The sequence below is a fragment of the Thamnophis sirtalis genome, unplaced genomic scaffold, assembly GCF_051295495.1.
Source record: "Thamnophis sirtalis isolate CommonGarterSnake01/CBP01778 unplaced genomic scaffold, rThaSir2_p1.2 scaffold_16, whole genome shotgun sequence".
NCBI classification, from domain to species: domain Eukaryota; kingdom Metazoa; phylum Chordata; class Lepidosauria; order Squamata; family Natricidae; genus Thamnophis; species Thamnophis sirtalis.
The window spans coordinates 4,823,473-4,845,729 of record NW_028261396.1 but is presented as its reverse complement, the minus strand read 5'-3'; positions in this window follow the sequence as shown (position 1 = coordinate 4,845,729).

Here is a 22,257-nt window from a genome sequence, read left to right as displayed (position 1 = left end):
ATACAGAGGTGAAGGAACACAGTGGAACAGAAGGTAATAAATTCCCTATTTATAATCTTGCTTTTCCCCCCTGAAATAATATCTGGATCCTAATCTACTAGTGAACTTTTTAAAAAGTTGAATTCCTTTCATTGAGGTCTACAGACTGTTCCAGTAATAGAAATTGACCCCAGGAGCAAAAAAGGGTTAGACTCATTAAGAAAGCTTTTCCCTGTTCCCAAGAGAGAGAGAGTTTTCTATTTTATGTTCCTCTGGTAAGAGGCCTGGAGAAAAAAAAATGCAAAATATACTCTCGTCTGGAATCGGCAGATATGTGTATAACAAATAACAAACGTTTCCTGTTAATAGCTGTGTTTATCAAGAAAATGGAGCGAGTTAATATTTATGCTGCTTTAAAATCCATCCATCCATCCAAATTTCTGGTTGCAGTTGGATTGTGTGCTGTGCTGGTTGGACAATATCTGTGAGAAGACAAGCAATGGTCTAGGTGTTGAATCGGAAAACCTGATTTAAATCACTCAAAAGGTTCATGCAAAGATTAATAGAGCAATTGTTTCCCAGAAAAATAAACTGGAGATTCAATCCAATTGTGATCAATTATATTAGACTACCTGTAATCTCTATCCAACTGGAACTTTGTGATCAACATGTCTCCCCTGCCAGGTAATCCACCGGTTAATGACTCCTCTTTTATTTAAATTTCCGGGGCACTCGGATAGCTTTCATCTGCACTTTATTAATTAATTTATTTTATTAATTAGACTTAGATACCGCTTCATAGGGCTTTCAGCCCTCTCTAAGCGGTTTACAGATTTTTTTTTTTTAGCAAATTGAGTCAGCATATATTGCCCCCACAGTCTGAGTCCTCATTTCACCCACCTCAGAAGGATGGAAGGCTGAGTCAACCTTGAGCCGGTGAGATTTGAACCGCTGAACTGCAGATAACAGTCAGCTGAAGTGGCCTGCAGTACTGCACCCTAACCACTGCGCCACCTCGGCTCTTTTAAGTAATCAAGATAAATTTATTTCTCTAAAGCTAGCAAAATTTTGCTACCTTATGGGTAAGCTATTAGTAACCAACAAATGGTTGCTAATAGGGTTTTGTATTGTTTATTTTATTGGTTGTATTTTTATTGGACAATGATTGCACTAAATTTCACTCATTCACTCACTCACGCACTCTGCCTGCCTGTCAACTGGAACTTGAGCCTTGCTAGAAGAAGCTGATGACCCACGGGCTCATTGTGCTTGTCTCTCCACAGTCAGATCTAGTGTAGCAAAGCTGGCAAGTGACAACAATTCAGGGAGAGAGAGCCAATGATGACCCACTAGGTTTGCCTTGATCTCATTTGAAATTAAACCAACCACTTCCTCCTTCCATCCGTGCCCTTGTTTCCCCCAATTTGAGCTTCCTGTGATGTTTAATTATAAAACCTGTCAGGTACATATTGGTTCATTGTGTTGGAAAGGAGGAGGTTTGCGTCTTCAGTATCACTTATTCCGTGTTAATTAACTGTGGATATTCCTCTCCGTGCCTCTACCCCCCCCCAATTAAAGACAACATCAGCCAAATAATCTGGGGGGACTTTCAATCATGGTTGATGTGCCGGAACTTTCGCCTTCCTGCTGGATTACTTGATGTCATCTCTCTTGCCTCAAACAAACAGGACCAAAATGTCAAGTCAAAACAGCATTTCATGGGGAAAGAGCAGGAAATTAGACATCTTGGGTTTGGAAACAGTTTCCAGCCCCATGGCGCTTCAAGTGTCATAAATTTCAGAGTCGAATCATTTGAAGTGGTCGAAGTTGTTTTTTGTAAGGGGAAGAGTGTCTTTTTTGGGGGGGAAGGGAACGGTTTTAACGGGAGGGAAGAGGGCCCAGAGTCAAGCCCCAGGAGTCATAGTTAAAGGGCCAAATGAAAGACCAAGGTGAGTGTCCGTGTTCGGACATTTTAGGATGAACTTATCGTTCGTTTGTTTGACTATTTAATCAAGTTCTACAGCTGCCAATGTCGCGGATGACTTGGGGCAGCAAACAATGTCTATAACCTGGGAGAGGGTGAGTTCAAGTCCCACCTTAAGTACAAATTTAGTAGGGTGACCTTGGGCCAGTCACTCTCCCTCAGCCTTAAGAAGAAGGAAATGGCCAACCACTTTTGAAAATCCTTGCCAAGAAAATTGCAGGGACCTGACCAGAGTATTGAATATAATTGAATGGAGGAAAAATGTACTAGCAATAGCTATAGCACTTAGACCTATATAGCGCTTCATAGGGCTTTCAGCCCTCTCTAAGCGGTTTACAGAGTCAGCATATTGCCCCCAACAATAATCCGGGTCCTCATTTCACCCACCTCGGAAGGATGGAAGGCTGAGTCAACCCTGAGCCGGTGAGATTTGAACAGCCGAACTGCAGAACTGCAGTCAGCTGAAGTAGCCTGCAGTGCTGCATTTAACCACTGCGCCACCTCGGCTCTAGAAGAGAAGAGAAGAGAATACTTTATTGGCCAAGTGTGATTGGACACACAAGGAATTTGTCTTTGGTGCATGTATATCAGAGGTGGGTTCCTACCAGTTCGCACCTATTCGGTAGAACCGGTTCATCAAATCTACCGAACCGGTTAGAAGAGGTTCCACCAGTGGACCCGGAAAGCAGGCCACACCTACAGAAGAGGTTCCAAAATTTTTTGAAACCCACCACTGGTCCTTGGATATGATTATTCTACACTCTCATGCCCATATTTATTAAACTCAGGGCCTCTGTGAAAGGTAAGGATGACTACTGCATTTGTGGTGCAATCAGAACATTGCGTGTGTTGAAGTTGTTTTAACGCAAACCAAAGATGCCTTTTAAAAAACAAGTTTACATCCTATTCTTATGCATGCCAGTGTTGTGTGTGAGGGAATTTAAGGTGGTTCTGACAAGTGTCGTCGGCATCTTCATATCCGGTCACATGGGTGGCAAGCCACTCCCATCCGGTCACATGGGCGGCAAGCCACTCCCACAAAGGAGGCCACACCAACAGAGTAGGTTCGAACAATTTTTGAAACCCACCACTGATGTATATGTATATGTATCTTAAATAGATATCCACTGCTTTAATATTTATTTATGCCCTGCACCAATGTTGTATCAGAATGACCACTCTTATGCTGACTAGGCTTGATGGCATGGCTACTTATTACACATTCAATTCCACTGAAATTAAAGTGGGGCTAACTATGTGGCGATCCGTCAAAATTAGATGAACAAAAACTCAACCATTTGAAGAAGAGCAACCACGGACCCAAGTGCCCACATATCTGCTCTACTCTCTGCAAAGGTATCTTCAAGCTGAATCCCTCCAGAGCTTTGACAGCTATGCTTTAGAGCAGTTTCTGGACGGGGAAAGGGTTCGCATGCACTTGCCATCCTTCTTCCCTGATTAATTTACTAACTGTGAAAGCGATGCCCAGATCAAACAGATTAATAAAGCCTGATCAACACCGTGTAATATCAGAGTGAACAAAATGTCTTACAAGTCTCTGAAACTGTCCGAGCTAATAATTTCATTACCATGATGATTAGGAAAATTGGTGGATCCCTTGCGTTTTCATTGCTTTAATAATGAGACGGGGGTTGGGGGGGGGAATAATGACTTTGCATTCATGGAGCACTTTCCATCTGGGCAATTCTACTCAGATAAGCCTTTGAGTAATTCCCTGCTACAGGTTTTTTTTTTAATCCTAATTAATCGATGGCATGGTGAAGGGTAGGGAGGTTTAATGGCATCAGAGACACAGAGAGCTGTTGTTTCACTGCCTGGGTTATATGAACATTTTCATTTTAAAGGTTACTACCTAATTCCTTAACACTGCAAATTTCTATAGTGTGTGGGGGGGGGGGATCCTAATTGCTTCATCTGTGGTAAAGTGACCATTGTAGGATTTTCCCTACAGCAGTGGTTCCCAAACTTGGCAACTTTAAGACTTGTGGACTTCAACTCCCAGAATTCTCCAGCCAGCAGAGCAAACTTGGCGACTTTAAGACTTGTGGACTTCAACTCCCAGAATTCTCCAGCCAGCAGAGCAAACTTGGCGACTTTAAGACTTGTGGACTTCAACTCCCAGAATTCTCCAGCCAGCAGAGCAAACTTGGCAACTTTAAGACTTGTGGACTTCAACTCCCAGAATTCTCCAGCCAGCAGAGCAAACTTGGCAACTTTAAGACTTGTGGACTTCAACTCCCAGAATTCTCCAGCCAGCAGAGCAAACTTGGCAACTTTAAGACTTGTGGACTTCAACTCCCAGAATTCTCCAGCCAGCAGAGCAAACTTGGCAACTTTAAGACTTGTGGACTTCAACTCCCAGAATTCTCCAGCCAGCAGAGCAAACTTGGCAACTTTAAGACTTGTGGACTTCAACTCCCAGAATTCTCCAGCCAGCTCTGCTCTGCTGGCTGGAGAATTCTGGGAGTTGAAGTCCACAAGTTTTAAAGTTGCCAAGTTTGGGAACCACTGATCTACAGGGTAAGATTGCCCTGATGCCATGCTATCGTTCCTCTCTGCTGATTGCAGCAATTTATTTCCCTTCCTGGTGCAGGAAGAACTATTCTCTGAAGCTTATTTAGAATTGGAAATGCAGAACCTTTGTGGAGCCTCTTTAGAGAGGGTCATCTACTTTCAGCTGCCCTAGGAGGTCCTGGAGGGGAGGGGAAGCTTAGTAGCTTCCCAATTCTATAGAGGTCCAGATGAATCAAGGAGGAGTAAAGCTGGCAAGATGTGATTCAGTTTTCCTCTTCTCTTTAGCATGGAAGGCCAGTTTGGAAAGTCCTGGAAAGTCCTCCCAATGGCCAATAAGATCAACCCAGCCTATGGGAAACCATAGCCGGTCACAAGCCCAGATAAATGGGGAGTGTTGGTTCCCGTGGCGACAGAACCGTGAAACAAGCTGAGAATCCAATGGCAGGACAACACACGGATAAACAACTCTGTAATCCGTGACGTTCTGCCTTTGGTCTTCACAATGCAACGGTCACTGCCTTGTGGACATTGACGTTTACGAAGATTAAGTCCAAGTAAGTCCAGTAAGATCCCACAGGGTGGGCCTCCTTCAGATGCCGTCAGCCAGACAATGTCGGCTGGCGGCTCCCCGGAGGAGAGCCTTCTCTGTGGCGGCCCCGACCCTTTGGAACGAACTACCCCCAGAAATCCGGACCTCACCCACTCTCATGGCCTTCAGAAAAGCTGTCGAGACCTGGCTATTCCAGCAGGCCTGGGGCTGTTGGCCTCATTGTTGAGGTCCAGCCCTGACTGAAACGAATGCATCTGTGTTGTTTTTTAACTTGTCTATTTTATTTTTATTTTGTTTTGTTTTCCTTTCTTTCCCCTCTCTGTAAGCCGCCCGGAGTCCTCCGGGATTGGGCGGCCTATAAATAAAATTAAACTTGAAACTTGAAACTTCCCCTTTTGCCTGTTTTGGGGTTTCGGCAGTGGAAGGGAGGGCAGTCATTGTTCTTGGGGTTCCTGAATGGGTAGAAATGAAGAGCGCTGGGATTGTTTTTTTCAAACTCTTTTTGAAGACCTGTTTTGGGAAGAGGAATTTTGGCAATATAGGAGTGTCCTACATTAGATCCCCTTTCTTCACACACACACACACACACACTCCCTCCCCGAGGTCAAGCCACCTGTAAGAGCTTTAATTTCATCAGACCAGAATCACACATCAATCTTTAATATCCCCAAATGGGTAGACAAGAAGAATAATCTGGGGGAAAGGAATGATGAGGAAGGAAATGCTTTTGGAACAGACAATGGAAGATCATAGCCCCAGGGTGAAACACTAATTCAGATTAACCCAAACAAACAAAGAAAGCAATCTTACCCGGTAGATGAAGAATTGTTAGTCATCAAGCAAAGACAGCAGCTTTGGAAGTGTGAACAAAGGTTCTTCTTGCAATGCGGCTGAAAGAGGCTTTCCTGATATTTGACTTCATCCTGAGAAAAATTCAACCCTTCCCCTGATTCTGAAGCTGAGGTGGACAATCTTTGTTCAGGCAGGAAGGATACACTCCATTCCTTTATGTTCCAGTCTCTGAGGGTCACCTGAGATCATAGATGCTAGTGAATGTTGTCGCCGGGAAGTGGGATGGAGATCCCCCCCACCCCCCACCCCCAGTTTCTTTGGGGAAGGGATGGGGGAGGTTTATGTGGCAGGTTGAGTGAGTGGAGGATTAAATTACTTCCCCCGGCAACCACGATTACAATGAACATTTTGTATACTGTGTGCAAGATTCATAAGGATGTTTAAATATCTGCATTGCAATGAAGAGTTAGATCAAAAGGAAATCATTTCTATGAAAGTCAGGAGCTTTGGTGTTTCTTATATAACATAAATGAACAAAAAAAAGAGCAATATTTTAGGGGTTGTTTTGACAACAGTATCCCTAGTTCTCCTCTACTGAACTGAAAGAATTGGGTGTACGTTGCATTGGAGTAGCATTGGAGTAAGAAATGAAAAGAGCACAAACACTGAGTTATTTCTTTACAGATGTCCTTTATGCACCAGTTGGACGCACCTGACAACATTCAGTGGCAAAAATTGGAAAACATTCAGCCCATCTGAAAAAAGCGACTTTTTTTTCCTTTTATAACGTTTTTATTTTACTCAAAAGATTAAAATCCGAAATGAAAAACAAAAACCAAGACAAAACAAGACAAGAATATTAAAGATGAAAAAGGGTGAATTTTTTTCATAGAATTGCATCAGTCTGTTCATCCATCTGACACTATATTGCTGACTTACTGTATTTCTCGAGTTTTTCAGTATCAAAGCTCCTCCAAGCTCTATCATCACAATGAAGTAAGAACAAGACATAAGAATTCGATACCCTGCAGAATGTAGCTAGGACACAAAACACTAAAAAAAATTATTTCTGGTCAGATGGGGCCAGCGGTAGAGTTTCTCCACTTAGGAATTTGCTGTCTGCAGTTCATGGCCAACCCTGTATGACAGTTGTTCACAGCTCCTTTGCAAGGAAAAACAATCCTGGTGATATGAGGAAGTAATGCTATAAAAAATTGGGTGGGGGGGATTAAACAGTAAGCATTTAAGAGCTTAAGTGCATTAAAGGACTGAAAGCAGTCAGAAGGATGGCACATGGAAGCAATGAAAATGGCAGTAAGAGACATTATGGCAACTGCGTTATGTTTAGTTAAAACTCCTGTGAGCCACTGATGGTATAACATACAAAAGGGAGGGTGAGACATTTAGAATATATAATTTAAGTAGGTGAGTCAACATTGCTTACAAATGCATATATAAACCAATAATGAGTAATCTGATCTTTCATTCTACTACTAGAAAAAAATGCTGAAGTAGTATTTCAGGTTTATTAGTTGATATATATAAGTCCAAAATCATGATAATGTGGGTGCAGATCAGTGGTGGGTTTCAAACAATTTTATCGAACCTACTCTGTGGGTGTGGCCTCCTTTGTGGGAGTGGCTTGCCGGCCATGTGTTCTCTCTCTCTCTCTCTCTCTCTCTCTCTCTCTCTCTCTCTCTCTCTCTCTCTCTCTCTCTCCTTCCTTTTGTCTCTCTGTCCCTTTTTTCTTTCATCTCTCTCTCACTTTTTCTTTTTTCCTTTTTTCTTTATTTCTTTCTTCCTTTCTTTCTCTTTCTCTCTCTGTGTGAGTGTGTCAGTGGTGGGTTTCAAAATTTTTTGGAACCTCTTCTGTAGGTGTGGCCTGCTTTCCGAGTCCACTGGTGGAACCTCTTCTAACCGGTTCGGTAGATTTTACAAACTGGTGCGAACTGGTAGGAACCCACCTCTGGTGCAGATGCTTCTTTCATTAGAAGAAGTGTTCATGCTGGCTGGGGGATTCTGGGAGTTGAAGTCCGGACATCTTCAAGTTGCCAAGGTTGAGAAACACTGAGCTACAGGACGGGTGTCACGGGCCACATCGTGACATATCACAACATTTTTTGCCTTTGCGGAGCCGGGATGGGAGTGGCCTGTGCTTGACGTATCCAGTTTGACAGGCCTGAGCTACAGGATCACAAAGCTGTATAGCACACGTAGGACCAACCTCGAGATCTTGTTTGACCAAAGGATCAAACAGACACGGAATTCTGATCAGGAAGTTAAGCATGTTTGGTAGAGGTATAATTTCCCTAAAGCCAAAGAAACCATCTGAATTCTGACAGGGTTCAGATCAAGGAAACAATATGGAGGGAAAAAGGGACTGCTCTGTTTCATGAATGCTTTCGAGCTTAACCAAGTGGGGGATTTGGTCATGAATCTCCCACTGTTTTATTTATTTTGACCCTCAGCTGGCACAGAAAGCTAAATAAGGAAAACAATTCACTCTTTAGTTTTGCCCTCATCTAAAAGGACAGAAAATGGTTTGGGTGTAATCCAGTCTCTGTTTCTCATGACCTACTTGACTTACAAAGTTTCGAGACCACTGTACTCACTCTTAGTAAAAGCATATTAATGGTCTCTGATGAGAAGCAACCCTTTTTCGCATTCTATTCTGAAATAGAGAATGTGCTTCTCAGTTTCAAAAACTCAAAGGACAGTACATTAAATATATAGATTATTTCCATGCTTTGAATTGTGTGTGTGTGTGTGTGTGTGTGTGTGTGTGTAAATCCATCTTCTTTTACGCTTTCATGTGAGCTGAACAAAATACTACTGCTTGAATCCACTCCACTTTTTCTCTTTCTCTATCATCTCTATCCCAATCTCAATCTACCTTTAATCCATCTATTTCTCTATCTCTCTTTTTTTCTATCTGTGATCTATCCATCCACCCATTCATCTATCAATCATCTGTCTTTCAATAAGCTATCCTATCTTTCAATCTGACATCTATCTATATTCAATCTATTTATCTGTTATCTATCCATCCACCTATAAATCCTCCATCTACCAATCATCTGTCATCTATCCATCATCATCTATCTTCTATCTTTCTGTCATGTATCTGTCATGTATCTATCATCTATTTATCACAGTGCTCTGCTCATACTGACACACAATCTGAAGCATTCTTCTGAGTGATTTTGAAACATGCAGATTTTTTTTGAAATGATGGAGGAAATATTGAAGCCTTAACTGCAGCTAGATTATTGTATGCACAATGATAGAAGAACAACAAAATCCCCACATAGGTAATATGGATTGTGAAAATGTCAGAATTCACGGAAATGGTAAAGCTGAGGTCAAAGGAAAAAAAATTTATCAGCACAAATAAAAACACACACACACACACACACACACACACACACACACACACACACACACATATATGTATATGTATATGTATATGTATATGTATATGTATATGTATATGTATATGTATATGTATATGTATATGTATATGTATATGTATATGTATATGTATATGTATATGTATATATATATATATATGTATATATATATATGTATGTGTGTGTGTGTGTATATATATATATATATATATATATATATATATATATATATATATATATATATATATATATATATATATATATATATATATATATATATATATATATATATATATATATATATATATATATATATATATATATATATATATATATATACATATATACTTAAAGTCACAACCCCTGGTATGCCCAAGTATGGGAGGAAGATCACTACTTCCACTCTCTGTCTTCGGCTCATCACAAGAGTCCATCCAGACAGAAACCCAATATTTTTTACTGTTGCCTTTTTTGTTACATTTGTTATATTTATGCTGATAAATAAATAAAGGGAGACTAGTATAGATCTATTTCAAGCTATTTAGCTCTCATCAGCTAGCCATACCCTATGTTGGGAATTGAACCTGTGCTCTATTGCCTCTCAGGCAGATGTGTTAACCATTGAGCTACAAGGCTCAATAGAAAGTGACCTTCCTCCCATATTTGGGCATACCAAGGGTTGTGACTTTAAATATATACCTTTCACCCTGGCCTTGGCTGATAAGGAGTCGAGCTCTGTAGCTCAATGGTTAACACATCTGCCTAAGAGGCAATAGAGCACAGGTTCGATTCCCAGCAAGGGTATGGCTAGCTGATGAGAGCTAAATAGCTTAAAATAGATCTATACTAGTCTCCCTTTATTTATTTATCAGCATAAATATAACATATGTATGTATGTATGTATGTATGTATGTATGTATGTATGTATGTATGTAAAAATCAAGGTCATATTTTAGTCTTGCCTGTGACTCCAAAGTTTCCTGATCTTTTGGGCTAAGTAGTATTTACACACCTTAGCCCCAAAATTAGCATCAGTGCAACTATAGGGCCAGAAGGCTCAAATAGAATAAAAATGCATCTTTGTGATTGTAACATAGGTTTAATTTTTAGTAATCTTAAACTTCCTTTGTCAACTCTATTTGATTTAGAACAGTTGCCTGTCACTTGGCTTGTTTGTATAAATCAGTTTTTATGGCTCTAATTTTATGGAGAAAACACCCAAGGAAGGTAGTTAATAGCTGCACATACTAATGCTCATAAAAGGGAACAAATGACAGAAGCCAATTATTTGCTGTTTTCTTGCTGAATAGCTTGGAGAAGTGACAATAGAGGAGGTCATATTTCAACGGCACACATTAAGTGTGGAGCTGTGTTCTCTGAGATATCTGGGGTGACGGCTCTGTGAAATTATTTCTTCCTCCTTCTTTTAATATAAAAGTATTAAGTGCTATTATTAATGGTAATAGCCACACTTTCTAGGTTCTGGTATCATTTAATGATATGTCATTGGGGTAAGAAAAGGGGCATGGAGAAGGATTGTAAAAAAAGTCAAATGTTGTTCATGGGGTTTTGATCACATTGTCCTCTTGACTCCCAGATGGCCTTGGATGTCAAAGGAGGAAGAGGAGGAGGAAGAGGAGGAGGAAGAGGAAGAGGAAGAAGAAGAAGAAGAAGAAGAAGAAGAAGAAGAAGAAGAAGAAGAAGAAGAAGAAGAAGAAGAAGAAGATGATGATGATTATGAAACAACATCTCTTTCAGAAAAAGAGAGGGGTGGTTTTAGCTAACATCCTCTTAGTTAAAATTATGTCTCTAAATTTATCAACACAACTAATAGCTTTGTATAGTTTCTCACACAGAATCCTATGCATGTCTACTCAGACCCCCATCGTTTAACCTTAGCCCTGGCTAAAGGTTCACAGAGACTGACTTTTAAAATAATTATCTTTTTACCAGGGGTGAGAGTTTAGGCTTTTATTTTTCTCCAAACAATTTTCAGATGATGAATAGTGTATGTTTTCTGCTGTTCTGTAGAGTAAAGTTCAAACAGTTCAAAAATGCCTTTGACACAGGTGTTGCCTTTCTGCAGAGCTACCAGCCAGAGACCTCTACACATCTGGGGAGTGAAGGTGCAAAAATAGAATGAAACAAAAGGGTGAAAAGAAGAAAGAAAGTCCAAGAAGGCAGGTGATACTTTACTGTTCATAAAACTACTTCAGCTGGAAGGCTCCATCAAGCTATATCAAGCATTCTAAACCCCACTTCAGTTTTATAGCATCAGTCTGAAACATTTATGGCAGGGGGGGGGGGGGAAGGGGATGTCCTGAAAATCAGTTACTGTAAGCACAGTTTCCTTTCCACACTATGCACCAAAAACATCTTTGCTTGCTTTAGAAGATGGATAATAAAGATGAAACCTTCCAGATGTTTACATCTTGTTGAAATTAGATATCTTTTGGAATAGAACAGCATCACTAATGGTCATTCTTTTTCACTCTTGAGAGGGGTACTTAAATATCTGATGTCATTAAGTGGAGCACAAAATAAAATTATTTTGTGGGGCCATTCACCATCCACCTCTGCCTTTACTCCCAAGTCGACACTTGTTCCTTAGCTGTTCCCTTCACCTGGCAGCTCTGTGCATGTACACAGTGGTAACAGGCTCCAGCTGTTCTTCTGCCCCACTGATGTCCGACTCCGAAGGCAGCTGATAACTGGCAGATGGCCCTGGCCCCATCTCTGCCTCTGACACAGAGCCCTCGTCTTCCCCAGACTCCAGGAGTGGCCCAACCTCCTACTTGAGAGACCGCCTGCTGCCAATTACCTCCCACAAACCCGTTAGATCGCACAGGGTCGGCCTCCTCCGGGTTCCGTCTACCAGCCAATGCCATCTGGCTACCACCCGGTGGAGGGCCTTCTCTGTTGCAGCTCCGGCCCTTTGGAATGAACTCCCCGCAGAGATTCGGACCCTCACCCCTCTCCAGGCCTTCTGGAAAGCCGTCAAAACCTGGCTGTGCCAGCAGGCCTCGGGTTGATGAGTTCCCCTCCCCTCTCGACTCGTATGGCTGTATGACTCTTGTGTATTTTAATTACGTGTATTGTGTTTGTATCCCCTTTTCCCTTTTGAGTTGTTCGCTGCCCTGAGTCCCTCCCGGAGAAGGGCGGCATACAAATAAATTAAATCTTAATCTTAATCTCACTGTCTGAGTCTGCTACCAGCTCTGCTGGCCACTACTGGCAGGCCACAACAAGTCTATAGGAAGAGCTGGGGAAGAAAGAACAAGAGGAACCTATGTTTACAGGAGGGTCTGTTTGAGAGGAATCCCTGGAGATTGAAGAGAGTTACGCTTTCAATACAACAAATTCATTATCATTTATTTCTTGGTTGTTATGACATGTTTCACTCTTTTTCCAAGGAGCTTCCAGCAGTGGTCCTCCTTCACAGCAGTCCTATGCAGTAGGTTTTGATCAGTGGCGGAATTTCAAATACTTTCCTACCCGTTCTATAAGAGTGTGCTTTGCATGCACACATGGGCTTTGCGCGTGTGCGCACCTAACACATGGTTTGCATGCAGGTGCAACACTCAAAGGCCACCCTTGGTGTCAGTGCTGTTGAGCCGAGGAGTTTTTTGCAGCTCAGCTGAGGTCCGACAATCCACTCTGCCGTGTGAATCAGCTGAGCCCAAAAACAAGGGAATAGAGGACAGCGAACAGCGGGGGTGGGAAGGCGGAGCCAGCCGGAGGTGGTATTTGCTGGTTCTCTGAACGACTCAAAATTTCCAATACAGATACACCAGAACCGGTCCAAACCGGCTGAATACCACCTTTGTTTGTGATAAGTGTCACTCCCTCATCCAGTGAGAGTAATAGTTCAGCCGCCCGGAGGCGTCCGGGATTGGGCGGCCTATAAATCCATTAAATAATAAGCAAGAATTTGTTTCCGAGCCTTCTGTATGAAACTACTCCATCTCTGTGCTCTGCTTGCCAATTTTGAAGCGTCTCTCAATAGAAGGCTGATTCCTGCTGGTCATCTTACCCAGATATTAAGCAGATCTAAATCCTGCTCATCATTATTTATTTTTTTGGATTAGTCATGGTTGACCTGGAGGGCTGGAGATATTGTGTGTGTGTGTTGGGCAGCTATATAAATGTGTTTAGTAAATAACCAATAAAGTAAAGTTCTGCTGCCTGAGCTGCAATGCCTTGCAGAGTGACTGAAATAGCAAATGAAGCAGTTCTTTTTGGTAAATGACACACCCCATTACTTCCTGGTCAAAAGAAATGTCATGAATATGGAACCTGCATTCAGTTTCCTCTAAGAACAATGTTCTCAGTAACGTGTAATGCTAAAAGGTCCAGTTTATTCAAACTAACTCCCTGTGGCATGTAAACTACTTACCAGGGAGTTAGTTGAATTTTCCCCCGAGACTTAGTAATGTTCTAGCCAGAATTGGTGAAAATTAAACTTCCCCGGGAACGTCTGACTTTGTATTCTTGCCCACATACAACTTGTGTGAAGATTGTGGCTGAAAAAAGGACAGAAAAGACTGGTGATGGATCACTCCCTTTCAATTCTGTCTGGGAGAGTAGCAATTTTGAGTCTGCTCTTCAGATTTTTAAAAATAGATTTCCATGCGTACAGTTTGTCTGCTATACCTGGGCTACAAAAATCCAAATGACAGCCAGATGGCAGCAAGAGGTTTTTGAATCTCTCTGCCATGGTCTTTCGGCTGTCCAGATTCCATACTCTTAACTATATTAGCCCTAGCAGAGGGGAAAAATAAATTATTAAGACAGGAAATGGAGTGGGACATGATAGATTCCCAATCTTGCCATCCCAGTTTTGGGATGGCAAAAAATAGCCTTTGCCTGACAGATAAAAGAAATCCACTTAGTGGATTGGTTTAACATGTACTATTAAGTCATTGTTGACTGTTACAAACCACCTGGATAATTTTTCTCCATGATGATATGTCCCTAATCTGATCTTTCAGGGCTTCCTCATTCCTCCCCTCTCCACCACCATCAAGAAGTATATTTGTGACCAGAGGTGGGTTTCTACCAGTTTGCACCTATTCGGTAGAACCGGTTCCTCAAATCTACCGAACCGGTTAGAAGAGGTTCCACCAGTGGACCCAGAAAGCAGGCCACACCTACAGAAGAGGTTCCAAAATTTTTTGAAACCCATCACTGGTGGATGTGTAATGTCCTGCAATTATCTACGCATTAATAATGATCTAGTAATATTTCCTTATACATTTTAGGGATCTTTACATTGATCTTTACATCCTGGTCATGTACCCCCTCCCCCAAAAAAATCAAACACAACCCTGATGAAATCAAGTTTGACACCCCTATTCTAATCCACCCACTTTCCTTCCTGCCATCTCTTCTTTCCTTTCCTTCCAGCTTTCCCAACATTACAGGCTTCTCCAGAGAGCTAAATCTTCATATGAAGTGTCCAAAGTGGGATAATTGTTTGGAAGGGAATGACTAAGTCATTTGTTATTACGAACATAGTCCTGATGCCACATGGTATATTACATTATATTAGGTATTGCCTGGAATATGGAGAAAAGCAAAACAAAATATCAGGGGATCCAGTGCAAGAGGAATAAAGCTTCCATAGGTAGCAGTTGGATACGGTGGCTCAGTGGCTAAGACACTGAGCTTGTCAATCAGAAAGGTTGGCAGTTCAGTGGTTCGAATCCCTAGTGCCGTAGTGAGTGAGCTCCCATTACTTTTCCCAGCTTCTACCAACTAGCGTTCCAAAAACATGAAAAAATGCAAGGAGAAAAAAATAGGAACCACCTTTGGTGGGAAAGTAACAGTGTTCCATGTGCCTTCGGTATTTAATCATTCTGGCCACATGACCACAGAGACGTCTTCGGACAGCGCTGGCTCTTCGGCTTTGAAACGGAGATGAGCACTGCCCCCTAGATTTGGGAATGACTAGCACCTATGTGTGAGGGCAACCTTTACCTTTATGTAGCAATTGCTAGATGGCTGGGAAAGAGTCACAATAACATGCTTCCCCAAGCCCCCTAATATGGTTTCTTTCCCACAGATATAGTTAAGTCTCCTTCCTATCTCTAATTCCCAGAGTTAAGCTAGGATTCAACAGGGCATCCAGTTGCTTTCCTTTCCTTTCGTTGAATTGATACAGAATAATATGTGCTCAATACCTCGGGTCAGCCTTTATCCCCTTGCCTGATCTCCCACCAAGGTCTGAAATTCTGTTCGTTCCTTTTCTGATATCTTTGGAGGACACCACATTTGGGTGTAGCCATCCCAGCCATTTCAAATTTGGATCCTCCTGGAAGATCACTTTCCATCCACCCACACAGTCTAGTCATAATTGCAAAAGTAGATTTGCCATTTGAATAGTAGGATAGGAACGCACCAGCCCTTCTGCATATAGAGAGCCTAAATGAAAAGGAAGATCAATATATCTTCTGCAGATCATGAAAAGATATTTGTTGTGTCTTCTACCTTCTCTTTTAAGAAGTAATTTTTCAGATAGTTCAAATGCCTGCTCAAGCTTTGAGTAGGTGGGATCTGAGTTCCCCAATTAATAATGTCCTATTACTACTTAGTATTGCTAAGTATATATAGCTAGAATATTCCAGCTATAGAATACTCAACTATGGTTGCATAGTTCCAGCCTTACTTCTATTTATACAGCCACTTAACAGTACAGACTCAATCATACTTACTGAGTACAGCTGAGTATCCCAAATATGAATTGACTTCTTTATTTTCATTTCAGTTATTTGTTTTCAAGGAAGGGCATCTTTTAAAAAAATGGACCATTTTATTAATTGCTTTATGCAATCAATTGACTCTATAGAGCCCACCTTAACTCAGATCTGCAGATATTCCAATGGCATGACAAACCATATCAACCAGAGGAATATTTGAAGTGTTCCAGTTTTTCCTTGGGCATTGCACTTTTAGTAGTCTCTTTTATTGCAAGAGCCACGAGTTTGTTTGAAACTGGCAATATACAATATGCTTTAACTGTGCGTGTAAATATGGAAATATTTTAACCATTTCCTCCTGCAAGGGGTATAAAACACATACAGCGTAAGAAACGCTATTATAGAATTAAATTAAATATTTGTATCCTCCATTGAGATTGTTCTCAATAATAATGACGGAAGACATAGAACACAAGTTATACTAGCAATGGTCGTGGAAGAAAAGAGCAGTTGAATGTTCCATCTTTGTATATTACTAGTAGTACCTAATATTGGGGTAAGAGCTCCAACCCCTTTCCCCAGAATTTATCACACTATCAGGAGGTTTCATCACTGACCAGGCTAGTAGGGTTTCCCAAGAAAACTAGGGGTTTCCCATCTCTGCTCTAGTTAAACAAAATGTATGTAATATTTCTCTACCCCCATTTTTTTTTTGTTATATATAGCAGGGGTGAGATCCATCAGGTTCTGACAGGTTCTGGAGAACCGGTAGCTGAAATTTTGAGTAGTTCAGAGAACTGGCAAATGCTACTTCTGGCAGAAGGGATGGGAATGGAGATTTTGCAGTATCCTTCCTCTGCCACGCACACCAAACCGCATCCACCACACCCACAGAACCAGTAGTAGAATAATTTGAATTTCACCACTGATCTATAGACTTACTCTGAGTAACTCCCAACACTTAGTTGCTCTATGTTTTACCTGAAGTGGAACATGGACTTCGAGTTAAATACCTGAACCACCAACAACTTGTTCTTTGCAGCTGTTATGACATGCTGTGATAAATTTATGAATAAGAGGAATAGCAATAGCAATAGCAGTTAGACTTATATACTGCTTCATAGGGCTTTCAGCCCTCTCTAAGCGGTTTACAGAGTCAGCCTATCGCCCCCAACAACAATCCGGGTCCTCATTTCACCAACCTCGGAAGGATGGAAAGCTGAGTCAACCTTGAGCCGGTGAGATTTGAACCACTGAACTGCAGATAGCAGTCAGCTGAAGTGGCCTGCAGTACTGCACCCTAACCACTGCGCTACCTCGGCTCGGAAGAGTTTATCAGTTGTCAGATTCCCTACTGAATTCGCTCGAGTGTTCCATGTTTAGTTTTGTTGTTGTTGTTGTTGTTGTTGTTGTTGTTGTTGCAGTTGGAGACTGAAGGCATGCTTGAAAACTTCTGGGCCCGATGACGGTCTCCAGACATAAGCGACATCACTCAGTAGCCTTAATGCTCTTTCTTTTGATTTAATGCTGACAGCTAAGCAGTGTGACTCAGATATCCCCTAGCAATCTCCATTCTTGGATTTTCAGATTTTGTTCTTAGCTGTGTGTGCTAGTATAGAGGTGACAAAAAGCCCTGGGAATGATCAGTCCTCAGCTTTATTTCAGCCACCTCTAAAACTGGATGCCTCACCAGTTCATTAATCAGTACTGAAGTCATCTTAAGAGTGACTACATTTTCAGTTTTTTTTTTAAAAAAAGGAAAACTCTTGAAATGGGAGATTTGGGTTCCCTAAAGCAATTGTCTTTGGAATAATGTCAATACCATTATATTGAAGGAAGGAGCTTTATAGGACATTGGAGAACTTGTGCTGCCAGATCACGAGGATGCTCTTTGATAACATTTATGATGTCCCATGGTGACTGCTACGTTCAGTAACACTGCGAAAGTAAAAATATCAGACCTTCCAATATTGCTACTTATGGTACATTTAGAGCAGAATCAAAAGACAATAAAGAAAACTATAGGCTGGTAGGTTCAACTTCAGTTATGGAGAAAAGACTCTCCTTATAGAGAGTCTATATCTATATATAGATAGTCTAGAACATGGGTCTTCAACCTGGTCCCTACCGCCCAATAGTGGGCGTTTTGGGATTCCAGGTGGGCGTTAGGGACTTTGGAGGTTAAAACCTCCTTTTGAGTGAGTGGGCAGGTATGAGCGCACACATCAATAAACCAACGTGCGTGTGCACGCAAACAAGCAAACACGTGGGAAGAGGAAGGGGAGGAGTGGAAACTGATAGCAGGGACAGGCAGATAAGTTTTGTTATCTTATAAAATAAAGCGTAGCAGAGCAGTTGCAAAATAGGAGAAAGAAAAGTTATAGGCAAAAGAGAATTGTTGTTGGCTAATAATAATAAGTGGGCTAACTAGCTCAGCCTTACTTCTGTACATTGCCCCAAGGAAGGTAAAAAAAAAGGAGATAAAAAGGAAAAGATAAAAAAATAGCAAAAAAAGGGAAGAAAAATAGAGAAAGGGGGATAAAATAAAGGAGGAGAGTAAGCAGTGTTTAGTCTGGCTCATAAATTAAGTTTTGTTATCTTATAAAAGAAAGAAATAAGTAAAGGAAGAAGAAGGAGAAAATAAAAAAAGGAAAAAGAGACCCTTGATATAGTGAAATACTCTAAGAAAGGTAAAGAAGAAGAAGGCAGGAAAAGGAATTTTGTTTTGATGGTGACACTTAATAAAAATTGGCCCCTAACACGGCATTGTTTTTGGTGTTTGTAATAAAAGGGAAACGAGGAGAGAAAAAAGCACTGTGTGGAGTGCAGATCAAAACGTAAGAGTAAAAGTAGTTGTTAAATTGTGAAACAAATTTAGAACCCATGTCTGAAAAAAAAGAAATATGCTCCTGTTCCGCACTTGCGCAAAAACTGGTGGGTGGTAAGGAAATTTTTCCATCAAGAAAGATCCATTAGTGGGCGGTAGGTAGAAAAAGGTTGACTACCACTGGTTTGGAATAAGATTAGACTTCTAGACTTTTTTTGCATGTTTCAATAAGCATGAAGGTAAGGATAGTCTACAAGATTTTATATTCTTGGGCAAGACCTTGGAGAAAGTTGCTCACCAAAAACTCCTGAGTAAATTCATCTTACTGTGGAACAGGAGGAAACGTTCTCTCTGGATAAGCTACTAGTTGAGGGAAAAAAATGCACAATTCTCACAATGTTGGGATTTGCGTGGTAGAGTCCCTCATGGGTTTTAATTTATATATGGATGACCTGGAGTTAGGACCCAGTAGGAATATATTCAATTCTACAGACACCTGGATTTTGTAAAAACAAAATGACTTTATGAAGACTTCTCTCAGGAATGTTTTTAAATTGAGTTTGGTCTTCAGAATTACAATAGAAACAAATGTAAACTGTTATGTGTTGACACAAACAGATCTATCAACCTCTAATATATTAATAGGATCTAATTTAGCAGTGATTGATCAGAAAAAAAAGGTCCTGTAATACACTGGGCATTAAGGGGTAAATGTAATACTGTCAAATAAAGCTATAAAAATAGAAATTTCATGCTCAGAATCATTAGAAAGAACTGGAAATAGAACTGCTGATGTGATTATTTTCTTCTAGAAATGTATGTATTGTGTATACTGTTGGTCACTGTACCTTATCAAATAAAATGAAATTAAAGGAATAAAGCAGATCCCCTACAAGGAAAAATTATAATTGGGGCTCATTAATGTTTATGATAGAGATATATGACATTATGATTAACATCCATAATGTGGAGACAGAAAATATGCTTTTTAAAAAAATATTTCACATACACTGTAGAATTTGCTGCCAACCATTTTGTTAATGCAGCCAATTTGGATCATTTTAAAGGGAGCCTGGAGAGTTTTGTGAAGGACCATGTTATCAATGGCTACTAATACGGATAGTTTGCTACCTTCTGAATCCCAGGGGAGGCGTGGCTATTGATTGATTGATTGACTTACATTTAGAAAAAGTTCTTTTGTGACTCTGGGTAACAAACTACTAAATAATGAAATCAATAAAAGCTTTGCAACTAACCCAAAAGCACAGAAGTCCCAAAAATAATAAAAAATAAACTCTCAATCCATTGCTATCCCAGTGGTTTCCAAACTTGGCAACTTTAAGACTTGGGGACTTCAACTCCCAGAATTCTCCAGCCAGCTCTTCCAGAACTGGAAATAGAACTGCTGATGTGATTATTTTCTTTTAGAAATGTATGTATTGTGTAGACTGTTGGTCACTGTACCTTATCAAATAAAATGAAATTAAAGGAATAAAGCAGATCCCCTACAAGGAAAAATTATAATTGGGGCTCATTAAAGTATATGATAGAGATATATGACATTATGATTAACATCCATAATGTGGAGACAGAAAATATGCTTTTTTTAATATTTCACATACACTGTAGAATTTGCTGCCAACCATTTTGTTAATGCAGCCAATTTGGATCATTTTAAAGGGAGCCTGGAGAGTTTTGTGAAGGACCATGTTATCAATGGCTACTAATACGGATAGTTTGCTACCTTCTGAATCCCAGGGGAGGCGTGGCTATTGATTGATTGATTGACTTACATTTAGAAAAACACTCAGTCCTTTTGTGACTCTGGGTAACAAACTACTAAATAATGAAATCAATAAAAGCTTTGCAAGCAACCCAAAAGCACAGAAGTCCCAAAAATAATAAAAGATAAACTCTCAATCCATTGCTATCCCAGTGGTTCCCAAACTTGGCAACTTTAAGACTTGTGGACTTCAACTCTCAGAATGCTCCAGACAGCTCTGCTGTCTGGAGAATTCTGAGAGTTGAAGTCCACAAGTCTTAAAGTTGCCAAGTTTGGGAACCACTGCGCTATCCCCACAGAGACACTACATTCCCTAATCCAGCACCTGGGGAAAGAGCCAATGCTTTCAAAGACTCATCTAAAAAGACCATAATAGTAGCCATTCAAATCTTTGGGAATATGGTGTTGAGTCACACGCGTGACAATGGAGATCTCTTCCTGGGTCCCAGGAGGTAACTTTATGTAATCGATGGAAAACAAAGCTTGCCAACTCTGTCTGATTGTGTAGGGAGGGCAGGCAGCCCCTCAAACAATCAGGCCCAGTGCTGTGTAGGACTTTATAGGTGATATTCAACACCCTGAATTCTATCCCGAAGCCTAGTAACAATCAGTGTTGCTCGTGAAGCAGATGTGACCCATGAGCGTAATATACCTTGCCCACAACTGCTCAAGCCACTGCATTCTAATCTGGACTTGCAGCTCCCAAGTAGTCATCATGCAGTGGTGGGTTTCAAAAAATTTTAGAACCTCTTCTGTAGGTGTGGCCTGCTTTGTGGGAGTGGCTTGCTGGCCATGTGACCAGGTGGGAGTGGATTGCCAGCCATGTGACCGAGAGGGAGTGGCTTGGCAGGCATGTGACTGGGTGGGCATGGCCAACTTGTAAAATGTGGTGAAACTCACTTAACAACGCTCTTGCTTAGCAAACCAAAATGTTGGCTCAGAAACTCTGGCATTTGAAGCACGCAAGTCTTAAAGCTGTCAAGTTACAATACCCCTGCGCCCGTAACCCTTTAGGAAAAAAAAACCCCAGGGGTGCTCAAAGTTGACAGCTTTAAGACTTGTGGACTTCAACTCTCAGAATTCCTCTTCTCGCTCTTCATCTTGATGATGGGCGGACGGGCGGGGCGGGGAACCGGTTTTAGATGGCACTGTAGATTTTTGGAACCTCTTCTATAGAAGAGGTTAGAACTGGCAGGAACCCACCCCTGTTTTCATGGTCCCAAGCACAGTGTGTTACAAGAATCCCAAATCAAGAATGTGACTGGGAGTAGGACTTTTGGGTCCAGGAATGAGCACAGGTGACACATGGGATGAATCTGTGGAAACAAGCAATAACTGGAAGTCTACGGTCTCTTAAATTGCTATGAATGATGGTGGAAGGGATGTACTGTTCTCCAGTCAGGTGGTGAACTTCTAAATGGAGTTATTAATATTATGTGCGTCCCAGAATGGTGGTCTAGATGGTTTTTTTTTGCTTTTGTTTTGTTTTTATATTCTGGGCTCATCTGTACCCCAAGGAAGGCAATCCTGACAGGATAATAGAAACCCTTTTGTCTTCTGCATGGGCCAATCTCCTGGCTTTAGAGTGTTTCTTGCTTTTTGAATAATGTCTTGCTAAGTAATCACCCCATGAGGAAAAGAAAAGGCTAGAGACATTTCCAACCATTCAAGTTCAAACCGTCCATCAAACCACTCTATG